This window comes from Manis javanica, chromosome 3, assembly GCF_040802235.1.
Source record: "Manis javanica isolate MJ-LG chromosome 3, MJ_LKY, whole genome shotgun sequence".
In the NCBI taxonomy this organism is placed as follows: Eukaryota; Metazoa; Chordata; class Mammalia; order Pholidota; family Manidae; genus Manis; species Manis javanica.
The window spans coordinates 106064272-106083176 of record NC_133158.1 but is presented as its reverse complement, the minus strand read 5'-3'; the positions used below and the strand labels follow the sequence as shown (position 1 = coordinate 106083176).

The 18905-nt window shown below is 34.5% G+C and overlaps 1 long non-coding RNA gene across 1 annotated transcript in view; it reads right to left on the bottom strand.

Moving 5' to 3' along the window:
- LOC140848188 (uncharacterized) overlaps positions 1-12949 on the bottom strand; it is a 44630-nt gene extending 31681 nt beyond the window's left edge. The window contains exon 1 of the long non-coding RNA XR_012128740.1: positions 12800-12949. This is a non-coding gene — a long non-coding RNA (uncharacterized lncRNA). The remainder of the gene's footprint in view (positions 1-12799) is intronic.
- Between the last annotated feature and the right edge of the window lie 5956 nt (positions 12950-18905).

The window sequence follows — 18905 nt, the reverse complement described above, 5'->3', positions numbered from 1 at the left end:
TAAAAGTAAATCTCAGATAACCTGAAAAAAATATACATAGGCCAATGTCTGTAGAGAAATTGTTGGATGGAAAGCAGGTGCTAAGTAAATGATCATCAAAAGAGAGAAAAATAAAAGACAGGCTAAGGGTGGAAGGAATTTTTACAGAGCTGAAAAAGAAATATATGGACATTGTACTTTCTGTGACAATATATACTGCATAATTGCTGTTTTTAAAATACCATCAATCTTCTGAGATAACACTAATAAATACCAAAAGGCAAAGGCAAGAAAACAGATCTGTTCCATCCAAACTTTTGCATATTGTTTTACTAATTTAGAGATTGAAATGTGATCATGCTCCAAATTATTTGATTGGATATGGCTGGTTGATTTAAGTAAATCGATTCATGAAAGAAAATCAGGCCAAAAGGATCAAGTTGGCATTCTTGCTTGATTCTATTTTGGTTAGGATTGTAGACATGTTATACTTTTGTAAAACTTACCAGACCAAAAACTAAATAATCTTTATTACTCTTTCTTTATATTCCCTCTTATGTTCTTCTCAAACTATGATTCAAAGACTCCTACTTCATAGTCACTTGTACTGTTAGCATTTTGTTCAAAAAAAAATAAGTTTCTCAGGCACCATTGCAGAATGTTTCAGAATCTATTACGAAACTTGAATAGTTATTTTCTTCTAAAGCTCCCCTTATGCCCTTTGGGAGCTAAAGAGCTTCTTTACAATCTATGTGGAACAGCAAAAAAGTCCCATAAGCATTGCATGTGTGCCTTGAAGCTCACCAGAATTAGATACATGTGGTTCAAAATGGATATTGATATTAAAACCATCAAATTTTCTTTATAACTATATAGATTTCTATTTTCATGCTAGACTAAGGATTATATACTAGTTAATTTCTTAGTGAATCCTTGATCACTAAGTCTTACATTACAGAGATAAAATAAATTACATATTTTTAACATACTAAGGAGATTGTCTGCCACACAATGTTGCAAATTTCCTACTGTTTCACATAAACAAACTGTATAGTTAAGGTCTTATTTTGAGTTACCTATGATTACCATTGATTGTCTTGTTTCATTTTTAGATGATAAATTCCAATCAGTTTAACCTTTTGCTTATCAACTTATTTTATTGAAGTTTTTGGTTAACTCCTCATAGATATACTTTTATCTGTAATATGTTGGTCCATATTTATCCTGTAACCAGAATATAATGCAAACATGGATTATATGAGATCATAGATATAACTTTAGAGATATTTTATTTCAAAACTGGTAAAAAGGAAAGTATAATTCACTAAAATAATGAATATTAAAATACAATGTTTAATATTTAAATTTCTTTTCAAATTGGAAATCCTATTCAAATTAATGTATTTATTGTAATATAACTATGAGAGGGCAAGAATTAGATAATACTTATGATATATTTTAGATGATATTTGCTGTATATCAAGTATTAGTCTAAGTGCTTAGTGTATATTAACATATGTAAATTTAACATGATACCAGTAAATAGTTTTGTTCTATTTTCCATTTTGCTGGAGTGGAATCTCAATCATAAGAAGTTTAGTGTGTTTTGAAAGGTCATATGCTACTAAATTATGGAGCACAAACCTAGGCAATGTAATTGAAAGAGCCCACAGTATTTACCATTTTGCTATATTAGACAGCAGAATTTCCTTTTTTAAATAATTATATAGTAGAAAACTATTTTATAATTAATACATTTCAAAGTAAAAATTACATAGTATATATATAGCAAAATTAATAAGAAATTGTGTAAGGAACTCACCATTGATATGGGGGAAACTCATATCCAAATCAGCAATTAATTTGACAATAAATACACATTACATTTTGCAAAGTGTAGCATTATTTATGATAAAGAAGAACAAAAATGTAATCATTAATGATTTGTATCACAGTGTCTCAGATTTAATAGCACAGAAATTTCTGGTCAGAAATTTACTGAGGGGTCATTTAGTTTATCATATCTTTACCAAAGCAATGTAATTATGTTGCAGAAAAATACTGGCAGTTACAAGTATAGACTTACTTGAAATTCCTATTCAATAAAATCATAGAAACTAAAATTAAAATTATAAGAGTTGAAAAATATTAGCAGTGAATATGAAAAATATTTTTGAAATATACTGTATAGAAATTCATTTAAATCAGAACAATGTGGTTATTAATGAAATATAAATGAGTAAATGTTTATTTCAGTAACAAAGAAACAGAAATTGTGGAAAGTATATGGAAATAGAAAATATAAATAAAATAATGCCTTGCAATGGAGTCTTTCATTGTCCCAATGAAACCTTTTGGCCAGTTTTATTGTCAATAATTTTGGATCCCACAGAAAGCAACATAAGATAATTTGGGATCTAAAGTGTTGATTATATAGGTATGGACATCTTATCCTTACATATTTAAGGAAAATATTATGAAAATCCTTATATTATTATGGAAAATAAATTAACAGATAAAGAAAATATTATTCACAAATTTAATTGTGTTTAGGCAGAATTCAAAAGAGTTTATTATATAAGATTGTAGGTTTCAGAACTATGAATACAGTGACATGTATTATTGTGCCTCATCTCAGAAAAAAATGTATTTGTTTAAAAATGTTTTTAAAACCATATATGCATATTAGAAAGGAGTAAGCCAGTGGAATGATGGATGAAGATTCTCTTGATGTAAATTATGTAAATTTAGCAACTGACTAAAAATGTGTAAGTTTACAAATATATACACAATTATTTTTCTTTTCTATTTTTAAAAAATATTTTAGTAAGGTATTATTGATAAGCCTTATGAAGGTTTCACATGAAAAGCAATGTGGTTACTACATTTAACCATATTATCATGTCCCCACCCATACTCCAATGCAGTCACTGTCCAACAGTGTAGTAAGATGCCACAGATTCAATGTTTGCCTTCTCTGTGCTACATTGTTTTCCCCGTGACCCCTCACACCATGTGTACTAAACATAATACCCGTCTATTCACATCTCCCTCCCTCCCAACCCGCCCTTCCACACTCCTCCCCTTTGGTAACCGCTAGTCGCTTCTTGGAGTCTGTGAGTCTGCTGCTATTTTGTTCCTTCAGTATGCTTAGTTGTTATGCCCCACAAATGAGGGAAATCAATTGACACTTGTCTTTCTCCACCTGGCTTATTTCACTGAGCTTAATATCTTCCAGCTCTATCCATGTTGTTGCAAATGATAGGATTTGTTTCTTTCTTATGGCTGAATAATATTCCATTGTGTATATGTAACACCTCTCCTTTATCCATTCATCTACTGATGGACACTTAGGTTGCTTCCACATCATGGCCATTGTAAATACTGCTGCAATAAACATAGAGGTGCATACATCTTTTTGAGTCTGAGAAGTTGTATTATTTGGGTAAATTCCAAGGAGTAGGATTTCTGGGTCAAATGGTATTTCTGTTTTTAGTTTTTTGAGGAACATCCATATTGCTTTCTACGATGGTTGAACTAGCTTTCATTCCCACCAGCAGTGTAGGAGGGTTCCCTTTCTCTGCATCCTCACCAACATTTGTTGTTCCTAGTCTTTTCGATGCTGGCCATCCTAACTGGTATGAGGTGATATCTCATTGTGGTTTTAATTTGCATTTCCATGATGATTAGTGATGTGGAGCATCATTTCATGTGTCTGCTGGTCATCTGAATTTTATCTTTCTAGAATTGTCTATTCATATCCTCTGTCCATTTTTTAATCAGGTTATTTGCTATTTGGGTGTTGAGCAGTGTGAGTTCTTTATATATTTCGGATATTAACCCCTAGTTGGATATGTCATAAACAAATATATTCTCCCCTACTGTAGGATGCCTTTCTGTTCTGTTGATGGTGTCCTTTGCCTTACAGAAAATTTTTAGATTGATGTAGTCCCATGTGTTCATTTTCATTTTTGTTTCCCTTGCTCGAGGAGATGTCTTCAGGAAGAAGTTGCTCATGCTTATATTCAGGAGACTTTTGCCTATGTTGTCTTCTAAGAATTTTATGGTTTCATGACTTACATTCAGGTCTTTGATCCATTTCTAATTGACTTTTGTGTATGGGGTTAAACAATAATCCAGTTTCATTCTCTTACATGTAGCTGTCCAGTTTTGCTAACACTGGCTGTTGAAGAGACTGTCATTTCCCCATTGTATGTCCATGGCTCCTTTACCATATATTAATTGACCATATATGGTTGGGTTTATATCATGGCTCTCTAGTCTGTTCCATTGGTCTATGAATCTGTTGTTGTGCCCCTACAAAATTGTCTTGATTACTGTGGCTTTGTAGTAGAGCTTGAAGTTGGTGAGCATACTTCCCTCAGCTTTATTCTTCCTTCTCAGGATTGCTATGGCTATTCAGAGTCCTTTGTAGTTCCATGTGAATTTTTGAATGATTTGCTCTAGTTCATTGAAGAATGCTGTGGGTATTTTGGTAGGAATTGCATTGAACCTGTAGATTGCTTTAGGCACGATGGCCATTTTGACAATATTAATTCTTCCTATCTATGAGCACGGGATGCACTTCCATTTATTGGTATCTTCTTTAATTTCTCTCATGAGTGTCTTAAAATTTTTCAGAGTATAGATCTTTCACTTCCTTGGTTAGGTTTATTTCTAGGTAATTTATTCTTTTTGATGCAACTGTGAATGGAATAGTTTTCCTGATTATTTTTCTGCTAGTTCATCATTAGTGTATAGTAATGCTGCAGATTTCTGTATTAATTTTGTATCCCACAACTTTGCTGAATTCAGATATTAGATCTAGTAGTTTTGGAGTGGATTCTTTAGATTTTTTTATGTACAATATCATGTCATCTGCAAACAGGGACAGTTTAACTTTCTCCTTGCTGATCTGGATGCCTTTTATTCCTTTGTGTTGTCAAATTACCGTGGCTAGGACCCCCAGAACTATGTTGAATAGAAATGGGGAGAGTGGGCATCCTTGCCTTGTACCCTACCTTAAAGGAAAAGCTTTCAGCTCCTCGCTGTTAAGTATAATGTTGACTGTAGGTTTGTCATATATGGTCTTCATTATGTTGCAGTACGTGCCCTCTATACCCATTTTGTTGAGTGTTTTTTATCATAAATGGATGTTGAATTTTATCAAATGCTTTTTTAGCATCTGTGGAGATGAACATGTTGTTTTTGTCCTTCTGTTTGTTGATGTGGTAGATGATGTTTATAGATTTTCAAGTGTTGTACTATCCTTGCATCCCTGGAATAAATCCTACTTGGTCATGATGAATGATCTTTTTGATGTGTTTTTGAATTCAGTTTACTAATATTTTGTTGAGCATTTTTGAACCTTTGTTTATCAGGGATATTGGTCTATAATTTTCTTTTTTTGTGGTGTCTTTGCCTGGTTTTGTTATTAGAGTGAGGCTGGCCTCATAAAATGAGTTTGGAAATATTCCATCTTCTCTTACTCTTTGGAAAACTTTAAGGAGGATGGTTATTAGGTCTTCACTAAATGTTTGATATAATTCAACAGTGAAGCTCTCAGGTCCAGGGTTTTAGTTATTAGGTAGTTTTTTAAATTACCAATTTAATTTCATTGCTAGTAATTGGTCTGTTCAGATTTTCTGTTTCTTCCTGGGTCAGCATTGGAAGGTTGTATTTTTCTAGAAATTCGTCCATTTCTTCTTGGTTAAGTTTTTTGGCACATTATTTTTCATAGTATTCTCTCAGAATTCTTTGTATTTCAGTGGTGTGAATAGGTGATTGTTCCTTTATCATTTATGATTCTGTTTATGTCTGTAGACTCTCTTTCTTGATAAGTCTGGCTAGGGGATTATCTATTTTTTTATTTTCTCAAAGAACCAGCTTTTGCTTTCATTGATTCTTTCTATTGTTTTATTCTTCTCAATTTTCAATTTTATTTATTTATGGTCTAATGTTTATTATGTCCCTTCTTCTACTGACATTGGCCCTCATTTGTTCTTCTATTCTTAGTTTCATTAAATGTGAGTTCAGAGTGTTCATACTGGATTGTTCTTCTTTCCTGAGGTAGGCCTGTATTGCAATATATTTTCCTCTTAGCACAGCCTTTGCTGCATCCCAGGGATTTTGCGGTGTTGAATTATTGTTGTCATTTGTCTCCATATATTGCTTGATCTCTGTTTTTATTTCATCATTGATCCATTGGTTATTTAGGAGCATGTTGTGAAGCCTCCATGTGTTTGTGGGATTTTTCAATTTCTTTGCATAATTTATTTCTAGTTTCATACCTTTGTAGTCTGAGAAAATGTTTGGTACAATTTCAATCTTTTTGAATTTACTGAGGCTCTTTCTGTGGCCTAGTATATGATCTATTCTTGAAAATGTTCCATTTGCACTTGAGAAGAATGTGTTTTCTGCTGCTTTTGGGTGTAGAGTTATGTCAATGTCTGTTAGGTCCATCTGTTCTAATGTGTTGTTCAGTGCCTCTCTTTCCTTACTTATTTTCTGTCTGGTTGATCTGTCCTTCAGAGTGAGTGGAGTGTTGAAGTCTCATAGAATGAATGCATTGCATTCTATTTCCCCTTTTAATTCAGTTAGTATTTGTTTCACATATGTAGGTCCTCCTGTATTGGGCACATAGATATTTATAATGGTTACTTCTTCTTGTTGGATTGACCACTTCATCATTATGTAATGTCCTTCTTTGTCTCTTGTGACTTTCTTTGTTTTGAGGTCTATTTTGTCTGATAACAGTACTACAACTGCTGCATTTTTCTCTCAATTGTGTGCATGAAATATCTTTTTCAATTCCTTCACTTTTAGTCTGTGTATGTATTTGGATTTAAAGTGAATGCCTTATAGGCAGCATATATATGGGTCTTTTTTATTATCCATTCATTGACTCCATGTCTTTTTATTGGTGCATTCAGAACATTTACATTTAGGGTGATTATCAATAGGTATTCACTTATTCCCCTTGAAGGCTTTAGATTTGTGGTTACCAAAGGTTCAAGCATAACTTCCTTACCATCTAAAAGTCTTCTTAACTCACTTAATATGCTGTTACAAACACAATGTAAAGGTTCTTTTTTTCCTCCTCCTTTTTCTTCCTTCTCCATTCTTCATATATTAGGTATTATATTCTGTACTCTTTGTCTATCCCTTGATTGACTTTGGGGATAGTTAATTTAATTTTACATTTGCTTAGTAATTAGCTGTTCTACTTTCTTTACTGTGGTTTTATTATCTCTGTTGACATCTCTTAAACCTTAGGAACACCTCCATCTATACCAGTCCCTCCAAAATACACTGTAGAGATGGTTTGTGGGAGGTCAATTCTCTCAGCATTTGCTTATCTGAAAATTGTTTAATAGCTTCTTCAAATTTAAATGATAATCTTGCTGGAGAGTGTATTTTTGGTTTGATGTCTTTCTTCTTCATTGCATTAAATATAATATGCCACCCCCTTCTGGCCTGTAAAGTTTCTGCTGAGAGTCTGATGATAGCCTGATGGGATTTCCTTTGTATATGATCTTATTTTTCTCTCTGTCTGCTTAAATAATCTGTCCTTATCCTTGATCTTTACCATTTTAATTACTATGTTTCTTGGTGTTGTCTTCCTTGGGTCCCTTGTGTTGAGAGATCTGTGCACCTCCATGGCCTGAGAGGCTATCTCCTTCCCCAGATTGTGGAAGTTTTCTGCAATTACCTCTTCAAAGACAGTTTATATCTCCTTTTCTCTCTCTTATTCTTCTGGTATCCCTATATTGTGAATATTGGTCACACACTTCCCTGAATATTCTTTCATTCTTAGAGATCCTTTTTTTCTCTCTGTGCCTCAGCTTGTTTGTATTCCTCTTCTCTAGTTTCTATTTCATTTATCATTTCCTCCACCATATCTAATCTGCTTTTAATACCTTCCATTGTGCTCTTCAAGGATTGGATCTCTGACTGGAATTCATTCCTGAGTTCTTGAATATTTTTTTTTACCTCCATGAGCATGTGAATGATTTTTATTTTGACATACCTTTCAGGAAGGTTTTTGAGGTTGATTTCATTTGAATCTGTCTCAGGTGTTGTATTCATAATTTTACTTTGAACCAGGTTTCTTTGCATTTCTTATTTGTATATGGGGCCCTCTTGTGCACTGAAGCTCTCCTCTCTGGAGCTGCTCAGCCCTTGAAGTAATGTCGGGGTTGCAGGGGAGTGGTTTTTATTCCTGGGGGGTGGGGGAAGAGCTGTTTCCTGCTTCCTGGCTGCTATGCCTGCCTCCACTGCCAGAACAAGTGGGCTGAGGACCCAGGTATAAACCTCTATGCTTTGTGTTTGTAGTTGCTGTAGATGGGGTTTCCCTCTGGCTGGCCAAATGCTAGTGTAGGGTTTGCCATTTTGTGAGCCTGTTAGGGCTGGCCGGGAGTAAGGCACAATAGGCTGCATATCACGGAGGGGGTCCTTCAAGCTGTGTGGACAGCCAGGGAGCTGGAGCACCTGAAGATCGTGAAAGTTCCCAACCTTCTGGGCAGACTTCACCTGAACAATTTTATCTATGTGTACTTCCTTTCCTGAGCAGTAAGCTCTGTGCAGTCCTTGCCCCTTTAGCAGCCCTCTTGCTGTTAGGAAGTGTCTCAGACTGCCCACCTTTCTTTTGTTCCAGAGCAGCTGGATATGGATCCCTGCTTTCCACAAGTGGCTGGAATCTCAATCTCTCCAGGTATTCTGACTGCCTTAGCTTTCCAACCCCTAATCATGAGAGTACCATGATAGCACCATGAAATATAGGTTTGTGCTCCCAGAGCAGATCTCCAGAGTTAGGTATTCAGCAGTCACAGGCCTTCCACTCCCTCCCTGCTCTATTTCTCTGCTCCTGCCAGTGAGGTGGGATGGGGAAAAGCTTGAGTCCTGCTAGGCCACAGCTTTGGTATATTACCCTGTTCTGTGATGTTTATTCTTTTCTCCAGGTGCATGCAGTTCGGCACAGCCGTCTTTCCTGTTGCTCTTTCAGGATTAGTCTTATTAACTATATTTTCATTTTATGTGCAGTTTTATGAGGAAGCCTCTTCCTCACCTCTCATGCCTCCATCTTTAATCCTCCCTCATATATATACACAGTTTAACCATATAAAAATGTGCCTCAACATTCTTGTGGTATTCTTTCCATAATTAGAGAGAAAGGGGTAGTAGAGACAGAAATTTTGAAGTAAATAAAGGTGCACTTATTAACATTCACCAGAACAATTGCAGTTATATTAAGTTGCCACCAAGACAGCTTCAGGATATGTTTGCATACTATTATCTTTTGTCATAAATCCTATCGTTATACATTTTTTTTTAAAGAAAGCCTTGCATAGGCTTTTCTTTGGCCATGATCTTATCGTAAGTGTGATGGCTGAAACTTTTCATATTTTCTGATTTAGTCTAGCAATAAGGTCTTTATACTAAGGACCTTAACTCCAACCCTCTACCTGTTTTAGTAAATGACATTTTATTTGAACACAGCTACACCCATTTGTTATGCATTGTCTACAGGTACTTGCATACTACAATAGCAGAGCTGAGTAGTAATGACAGACTCTACGTGTAGCACCCAAAATATTAACTATTGGAACCATTAGAAAAAGTTTGCCACTGCCCTGGAGTGAAAGGCTGTGTAACTTTAGAATTTCCGTACTCATGACTTTTGATTACAATTCTAAGAAGGTTCTAGAGATTATGCTGTTAAATCATTAAACAGATAGACTGTAGAAAAGAAGCTTATGCCATGGAGTGTGTATTGAGGGTGTGTGCGTATGTGTGTCTAGGGGGTTGTTGGAGAAGGAATAATACCATTTTTCAGTTCAATTAAGGATTAAATAACTGATTTTGGGGATCAGAACATGAGACTGGCAAAAAGATAAATAGAAAATCTGAAATATGTAATATAGTTGTATAGTCTAGGTAGCATAAAATAAATGTGTTTCTAACTTTATTCTGTTTGGTAGTAGAGAATTTTATGTTGAATTTACAAACTTAGTGATACATACTTGTGTGCAGACAACCACATACATTTCATATTTATTAAGCTCATATTATTCCATGAGCACAATTAATAAATCATTTGCCAGATTCTGACTCCAAGGATATTATTTTCTGCCATTGAGTGTAGTCACGTTCTGTCATGACCAAGCCCTGATCCATTGCTGTGGTGTTATGTGCACAGACTTTGACATGTGTAGGCCGCATCCTAATTTGCTCTATTTTAGTGGTGTGTATTAAATTGCCCTAGTGCACCTTGACTTCTTTCAATCAATAAACATGATTAATTTGTCTAAAAATGACAGTCTATTTTAAAAATAGCACTGTAAGTCACTGCTTAGGTTGAATATATCTTATGAAACTAGCAGGTGAGTATTTTCTGTAGGTGATGATTAAGGTTGCTTTTCTAGGAAAGTGACAACATATAAATGTATCTCAGGGAAGGAGGCAAAGGATATTATTTTCCAATTAATGTCTGTGCATCTTGACCCTTCCATTTACATGACAAATAGTCAACATGGGTCTCATTTGTAAGAATGACCTGCTTTAAGAGAAAGTATGATTGAAGAAAACACTGATCAAAGAATCTGTCCTGGAGGCTATCCTTTCCTTTGCTCATAACATGCTCCTTATTCTAAAATTAAACCACCCAAAATCCCATTTTGTGAATTTATTTGTAGTTATTTTTATTTTAAAATTAAATCTAACCTAAATGAATTTTTCCTAATGTTTATTTCCCTTTTTATCAATAAAGCAAATGCTCTAAAAAGCAAATAGAAATAATGTCTCTATGCTAATTTTTATATGTGACAAGGTTTAATAACACAAAGTACCAGATTTTCTATGTAATACTAAAATCAATAAACCTAAAAACACTCTAAAAATATCTTAAATTGCCTGGCTGTCTTCCTTAAGATTGCATTTGTATATGACGGGGAAATTTTAATTACTCAGCCTTAATAATATGCAGTATATTTAATTATCCGCAGATACTATTGGAGGTTCACCAAGTCTAAATTGTGCATGCATGATTCCTATTACTACTCATTTTCAAATACCAAGTGAAAGACACCTAAATGAATAATATACTAAACAAAGGAATAAACAATTAGAAAACATTTCTTAAGCATGTATTATAGGAAAAGTGCACAAGGAAATGCTTGGACAGAGAAAGAGAAAATTTTTCATTTGCTTGTATTCATATTGGTGCTTAACTTGTTTGACCCATTGTCAGTCAAGAAAGCTGTCAAGACTAAAGTATCATTAAAATGCTTTAAGTTGGCCATCAGTGTGGTAAGAAATAATCATAAGAAAATTTGAAAAATGGAATGGGAAGAGTGCATGACAAATTTACTAATTCAGAGATTGCTTAACATTAGTCCTAAAAACAAATAAAAGTAAATAAAAATAAAACTTTCAAAAAATGTTCAAGGCTGTACATATTATTTATTTCCCCCTTTGAAAAATTTTCTTTCTGTAAATAGAGTTAGGAACTTTTTAGCAGGCAATGCTTAATTCAGCATTTTTCTTAATGACTAAATAAAACAGGACTTGCTAAGAGAGAGTCTGTAACATAAAAATCAGAGCCATAATTTAAAAAGTTTTGATGGCAAAAATGATGGTGCTGAGAGATTAAAATTTAGTATTATTATCAGTTGAGTTTGTTCTCAGTTCTTGTACCCACTGCAACAAAGAATTGAAGGTCAGAGACACAGTAGCAAAGCAGAATGTAAGTTTTATTTGAATATACTCCAAGGGAGCAGCAGACCAGAGTCAAGGCAGACAAAAAGCCCCAAACTTTTAGGTGTGGGTCTATTTATCACCACGTAGCTTGGAGGCACTTCCTTTGATTAACAGAATAAGATCATTTGATGCACAGCTCTAGTTATATGCTCATTTCTCTTGGTGCACATGTCTTTTCCCAGAATGCACACAGAAAAAGCCGTGGAGCAGGACAAAACTGCAATTTTATTCTAATGAGACTATAAGGAGGTGTGATTTGGGCAGTTCTTACTATTACTGGATTGTACCCATGTTGGCAACCTGCTTGGGACAGGTCTGGCCTGGTCTCCATAGGCAATAAATTATCTCCCTGCAGAGCGTCTGTGGTCCTCGTGTGGGACTCCCTACCTGGGCAGAGTCTGCAGTTTTTTTTCTTTGCACCTCATCTTCTCCTTCCCTAGGTTCTCATGTCTATCTTTCTGCTTAACCTTCCCAACAGAATGAACCAAGGTTAGGTCCCATATTTCAGTCAATATCAAATGACCTATACAGGACTAGCTATCAAGGATTTTAGTCCACTGTAATCTACATCATTCCACAAACATAGTGGTAGTCACAGGTCAGTGCAGTCTAGGTGGGATAATGGAAGTCCAGGATCCCTAACAACTGAAGCTCTGCTTCTGGAATCACGTTTTGACAATGTGTTTATTTATGAAACTAGTTTGCAAAATTGGATGTCAAAATAAATCCAGGAGCTTAGAAATCTAAAGTCTTTTGCATTAGATGTAGTGAAATGAAACTAACTGCAACATTAAAACAAAAACAAAAACAAAAACTATTAAAAAACACTCCTGAAAACTACAATCATTAATTGAGTTTTTAGTTCACAACCTCAGGAGTTCCTAGTTGAATTTGAAACTGGGCCCAGCCTGTGGAGAACAAGGAGAGACAGGTGGCTCCAGATTTGTAGGAGGCAGGTTTAATAAGCAGAGGAACTTAAGCGAGTTCCGTTGTCCTGAGCACCGCAACGTGAGCGGGTCTCCACAGCAACCGCCAGAATCATAAAAGGTTCAAGTGGCCTTACCTGGTCCTCAGTCACGTATTCAGTCCAGAGGGTCTCAAAAACACACTATTCTCTCAAAACTTCATCCTTGGAACGGCTGCTGGAATGGGAATAGCACGCGGAATGACCACTCCATGGACGGGGAGAGGTGAGGAGTCTCCTATTGTCTGGGTCCAGCTTGCGGATCAGCCGGTGGTCACATCCTCTCTATGACGTCTTCCGACAGAGATCCTCCTATATTTAAAGCACTGACCCATGAGAAAGAAGCTTACTTTTCTGGGAGCATTATTAGGACCAACTAGATGAAGTTGAAGCAGTTTTCTGCTGAAGGTAGGAAAGTCTTTCAGTAATGAGAAAAATCACAATTTAAGATTGGTCGTCTTGTGAGAAAATGCTTTCAGTTATGTAGCACAGGCAATTCTTATTACATAACTATGTGTTGTAATTAATGTTCTCTGACAGTCATTATAAATCTGTGATTAATTTTGCCTAAACATTGGATTGTTTGGTTAATGTAAGCATACTGTGAACAGTTCTTTAGTGTTCATCCTTTGTCAGAAAAAATTAAAATCTTGCATTTTACTTTTTATTTCAAAACAGCCATAGATAGTATTTTTTATATAAATTAGAATGTTGAGTAACTACAGAAAAAAAATTCTTGATAATTATCATAAGCTAAAAGATGTTATATTTCACAACAATCTTTCACGCTGTAGATGCTCATTATGTGACTGCTTCTCACATTTAAGTGTTCTAGAATGATTTTTAGAATGCCTTTTACAGCCTCATCTTTCAAGTTGAGCAACAAGATGTCTGCCTGCTTTCATGGCATGCATTCTGCATACTTGTATCTATTGCTGTATTTTGAATTTTCATCAGTCCTAGCAAATACAATGGCATAGCGTGTTGACCGAAATCTTGACAGTGATTTTTACCTGACAGATTATGATTTTCACAACCACTACTTTTGTGATATCATATTATATATCATTTACTGGTAGATAGCTATGATCACACAGCTATAAACTAGCTAGGAGAATATATTTATTTAGGGGTTTCTGTCTTGGTCAGCTTTTTGATGCTTTATTGATATCAAACTGTAATCTTTCAGTTGCCCAAAATGATCACCAGAGTCAGTAATTTCATTTATTAGTCAATTAATATTTCCTTAAGAAATGTGCTGTGGGGAGGATAGTGTGGCTATCTAACCACGGAGTGTGGTACGCTTGATGGGCTAGGGGTTGGGTGAGAAACAGACTTTTAAGCGCAGGAGGTGTGTTTTGGGAATCAAAATGTAGAGAACTCTGTACTTAAGTAGCAGTGCTTTAGGGATACTTCATAGGTGTTTGGCTGATTTTAACTCATAGCGGTATATTAATCCTAAGGAAATCGAATTTCAAATGCAGAACAAGCAGAGACGTCTAGGGAGGTCGTTCTTCTCCAGAGTGTTTGTTTTGCTTCTAGTAGTGTTCTTTCCTGTTTGGTTATGCCTAAAGGAAATGGAAAGAATGCCTTAGTTTCCATATTTTGGCAAGACGATCTGCAGATTTATGTGACTCAGATTTACCTCTAAAGTGATCTTTGTACCCTTCTATTACTGACAGTATCTGTTTTGTTTGAAGTGACAGTTGTGTATCCCTAGGTCACCTAGGAAGTCAAGAATGATCAAAGTAATTAATTAAACTTCTCATATGATTTGTTATTTATAGGGTTTGGTTAAAGTTTTCCTACTTTTATAAATTTTATGAGTTGCTCTATAACAATTTAGCATGCCTAAAATCTTGTAGAAAAAATAGGAAGCGGGTGGAAATGGAGACAATATGTAATAAGAAAAAGATAAATAATCAATAATTTCTAGTTTTGCATTGGGAGAGTCTGCAAGTGTTTCAATGTCTGAAAGTGTGAGAATATTTTCATGCTATATTAGGTAAGTGGGAATTAGACTCAAAATTATTAATTATATGTTCTACATGCAGACATACTATTGCATATATACATAGATACATAATATTAAAACATACATATATATGTAATATTACACATAATATATATAACTAATATGTTTATTATATATTATATAATTTGGGAAGTTCTAAAAATGTAAAATAGCTCCTAAAAGTGGCCAAATAAAGCAAAGTGTAAATATTTAACATTTTCAAAAAATAAGTAATTACTGTGTACTTAATACCAGGCATTGTGCTAGACATTAGTTGTACAAAAATGCATACAATTAATATGCCCACTTCTCTCAGGAAGGTTTCAATTTGAGGGTAAGATGACAAATAGAAAAGCAAATACCAAAATATTTGGTTCATGCTATGATTGCAAGCATGAGAATATAAGAGCGCTGAATAAGGAAATCTGGCTAAACATAAGGTGAAAGCATAGTCACTGAACACATTTTTTCTATATACTAATACTACATTGTGGCATAAAATCACGTCAGACTGAACATGAAGGCTAGGATTAGTGATATTTTTGGAATGACTGAGGCTGAGTGAATGTGGCTGAACAATGGGAGAAAATGTGTTTTAACAGCACTTTGGAAAAATGGGATCATTCCTGGTGATTGAAATATGGGCTTTGTTGAGCTAGTTGTGAGATTACAAAGAATGGCTAAGGCAAGGTTTACAGAGATAAGTAAAACCCTAATTCTATAGAATCTGACAAGCTAGATCTGGAGTGGTTTCTTTACTCTTGAGGTAACTAAAGGCATTTCTTTCCTAAGAGGAAAATCTCTTTATCTTCCCTGTCCCGTAATTGTGCCCTAAATATTGATTCCTACCAACTGAACTCTGACAGCTCAGGTCTCAGTACTTGCCTGTTCAGTTCTACATGATTACTTATCCTTACCTTCAAGCAGGTATTTCATTTCTATTTTCAAAAAGAAATGGAATCTGCAAACTAAATTAGTACCCTATTATGTCATCTATTTTATTAATGAAAATAGTGACTAACAATGTTCCATTTTTCTGTATTGGTTAAAGAAATAATAATGGTGATAGACTGATAAAGCAATAGAAACAAATGCTATAATATGCTTTTGTGAAAACATGTATAACATGTGTTATTATCAGTCCATATAGCCATTATTCCAGAAATCTTACATAGCATTTTCATATAAGCAATGCTGTATAAATACACATCATGCTATTTTGCTTTCATCTTATTTATGAGGCTTCAGATTATGCTAAGTTTTTGCAGTGGTATTTTAGAAAAAAAATTATTTATATGCAGAATTAAGAGATAATGTATGAGTTATTTTTCCAGTCTTAGATAAACCATGAGTTCACTTGCTTCCAGGACTCCAGCCAGGAAGATGGTGATACTCAAATAATGTTGTTTCCCTGTTGTGATATTTATTATTCAATTAATTTTTTGATGCTTTCATCTCCTATGGGCAGGGGTAGTAAGAAATCCCTTAATTACTTTCTATTTCACATAGAGATGCTTTGGGTAATCTTAGAAAACAAATTCTAATTAAGAAATTTTTTAAAAAAAGCTGAATTCTACTTAATGCTCTTTATCCACTGCTGAAAATATGGGATAGCAAAACACTTGTGATAATGAAATTATGTAAGATTTTGTGTCAAATTCTTTTTAGTTTTATTATTTTTTAACTTTTTATTTTTATGCAGATAATTTAAGACTATGATAGTGAGGTTTTTAATTTCCTCTAATGGACTGAAATGCTATGACATTTCCTAGGTATCTGGTCAATTTCTGATGTCAATAGTTACAGATATAGGTTAATTAGAATTGTTCCTCTTTAAAAATAAAAATATTTTGATAACAAAATTGATCAAATATTGATTTTATGCATCTAACCAGATCTCTTCAAAGTTCATTTGCTGAATTATTGACATGATCAGTAGTAGGTCACAAATGCTTAGAATCATTATTTCAAATGCTTTGATACTAAGTTTAAATGTTCATTTTGTAATATGGGTGTAAATCTTAGGTTCATATGTTTGGAAGAACTCACAGTACTCCTCGGAGTTTATGCAAGTATTAAACAAAGGCAAATAATGTAACACAGCAAGAGGAGCATACAGGCAATTTTAAGGAGGACCGAGAGATTTGCAGGCACGTCTCCTCAGGGGCTTTCTTATTCTCAAAAAGACTCTGATCTTGACATTGAACTGATAACATTTGTGGGATGCATTTGGCTTGGAGACAAGTAAAGGAGGCACATGTTCCTGTGTGGATTTTATGCCCTCTAGTCATGTGACACAGGCAGGCTAGAAGCTTAAAGCATAAATGACACAATTTGTTGAGACTTCTCATGAATACCCTCAGTTTCAATGATTTATTAGAACTCAGACGACTCAGATGAGCTGTTATACTCATGATATAAATATAGTATTATTATGGTAAAAGTATACAGATTAAAATAAGCAAAGTCTGGGAGAAACCAGGCTTAGACTTCCTTAATTCTTCTAGCAAAGATGTGTGACAACATGTGCAAAGTGTTCCCAACCAGGAAAGCTCCTCTGAAGCTGGTTATCCAAGGTATTTATTGGGGATAGTCACTTATGCGTGCAGTCTCTGCAAGCCTGACCTCAGCTGGTAAGATTCTAGCCTCCAGAGCAAAAAAACAGGCATTCACTATAGATAATTTTGCTAGCATAAATAATCTGATCAAATTAATGTCCTTTATTTAAAGGTTTCAGGTGTAAAACGGTAAGGCTCTTATCAGGCAAAATATTTCAAGGGTTTAGAGCTCATCTCCCAAATCCAGGCAAGGGCCAGTTGCAAAGACAGGCCTTTTTAAGAATATGCTGGGCTTGAGCAAGCCAAGTTTGCTTAGTTAAATCTTTCCTACACACAAACGTTTTTTAACAAATAATTTTCAAGGTAAAATTAAGAAATAGAGGAGGATTTGATATATTAAAAACAACTTAAAAAACCAATCAACCTATTTTAATGTGTGGGTTTTATTTGAAGTATTATACAGATAACCAACAATAGCTCACTTTGTGTATGTGTTTATGTGTGTGTGTGTGTGGCATTTGTGAAGTGATTAACAATTGGAGCACTGAGTTGATGTTTAAAGCATACTACTAATAATAAGTTTATGTAACAAAAACTTATTTTGTATACTTGTATTCAGAAAAAATTATAAATTTAATAAATTAGATATCTATTATTTTATTCAAAATAAATTGAAGTTAGAGAGGGTGAGAATATAAATGTCCCAATTTTTGCCGTGAGAAAATAATTGTTATATCTGAGTGATGCACTAGGGTTTATTACTTTGCCATAATAACATTTTAAAGACTATTTCACATACATGAAAATGTGTTCATATAATTAAGAAAATGAGTTACTAAAAATAATTTCAATGACTTGAATGTGTACTTGGTAGAAAGATGAATTCTAAGATATGAAATAGTTAATATGGTTTTGTACAAAATTTATTTTTAAGACCCACTGCAGCATATAGATGGGTCTTGTTTTTTTATCCATTCAGTGACTCTATGTCTTTTGATTGGTGCATTCAGTCCATTTACATTTAGGGTGATTATCGATAGGTATGTACTTATTGCCATTTCAGGCTTTAGATTCGTGGTTACCAAAGGTTCCAGGTTACTTTCCTTACTATCTAAGAGTCTAACTTAACTCACTTAGAATGTTGTTACAAACACAATGTAAAGGTTCTTTTCTATTTCTCCTCCTCCTTCATTCTTTATATATTAGGTATCAAATTCTGTACTTTTTCTCAATCCCTTGATTGAACTGACTTTGGGGATAGTCAATTTATTTTGCATTTGCCTCACAACCAGCTGCTCCACCCTCCCTACAATGGTTTTACTACCTCTGGTGACAGCTATCCAACCCAAGGAACACTTCCGTCTATAGCAGTCCCTCCAAAATAGACTGCAGAGATGGTTTGTGGGAGGTAAACTCTCTCAGCTTTTGCTTATCTGGAAATTGTTTAATGCTTTCTTCAAATTTAAATGATAATCTTGCCAGATAAAGTAATCTTGGTTCCAGGCCTTTCTGCTTCATGGAATTAAATACATCATTCCACTCCCTTTCATCCTGTAAGGTTTCTGCTGAGAAATCTGATGTTAGCCTGAAGGACTTTCCTTTGTATGTGATCTTATCTCTGTCTCTGGCTGCT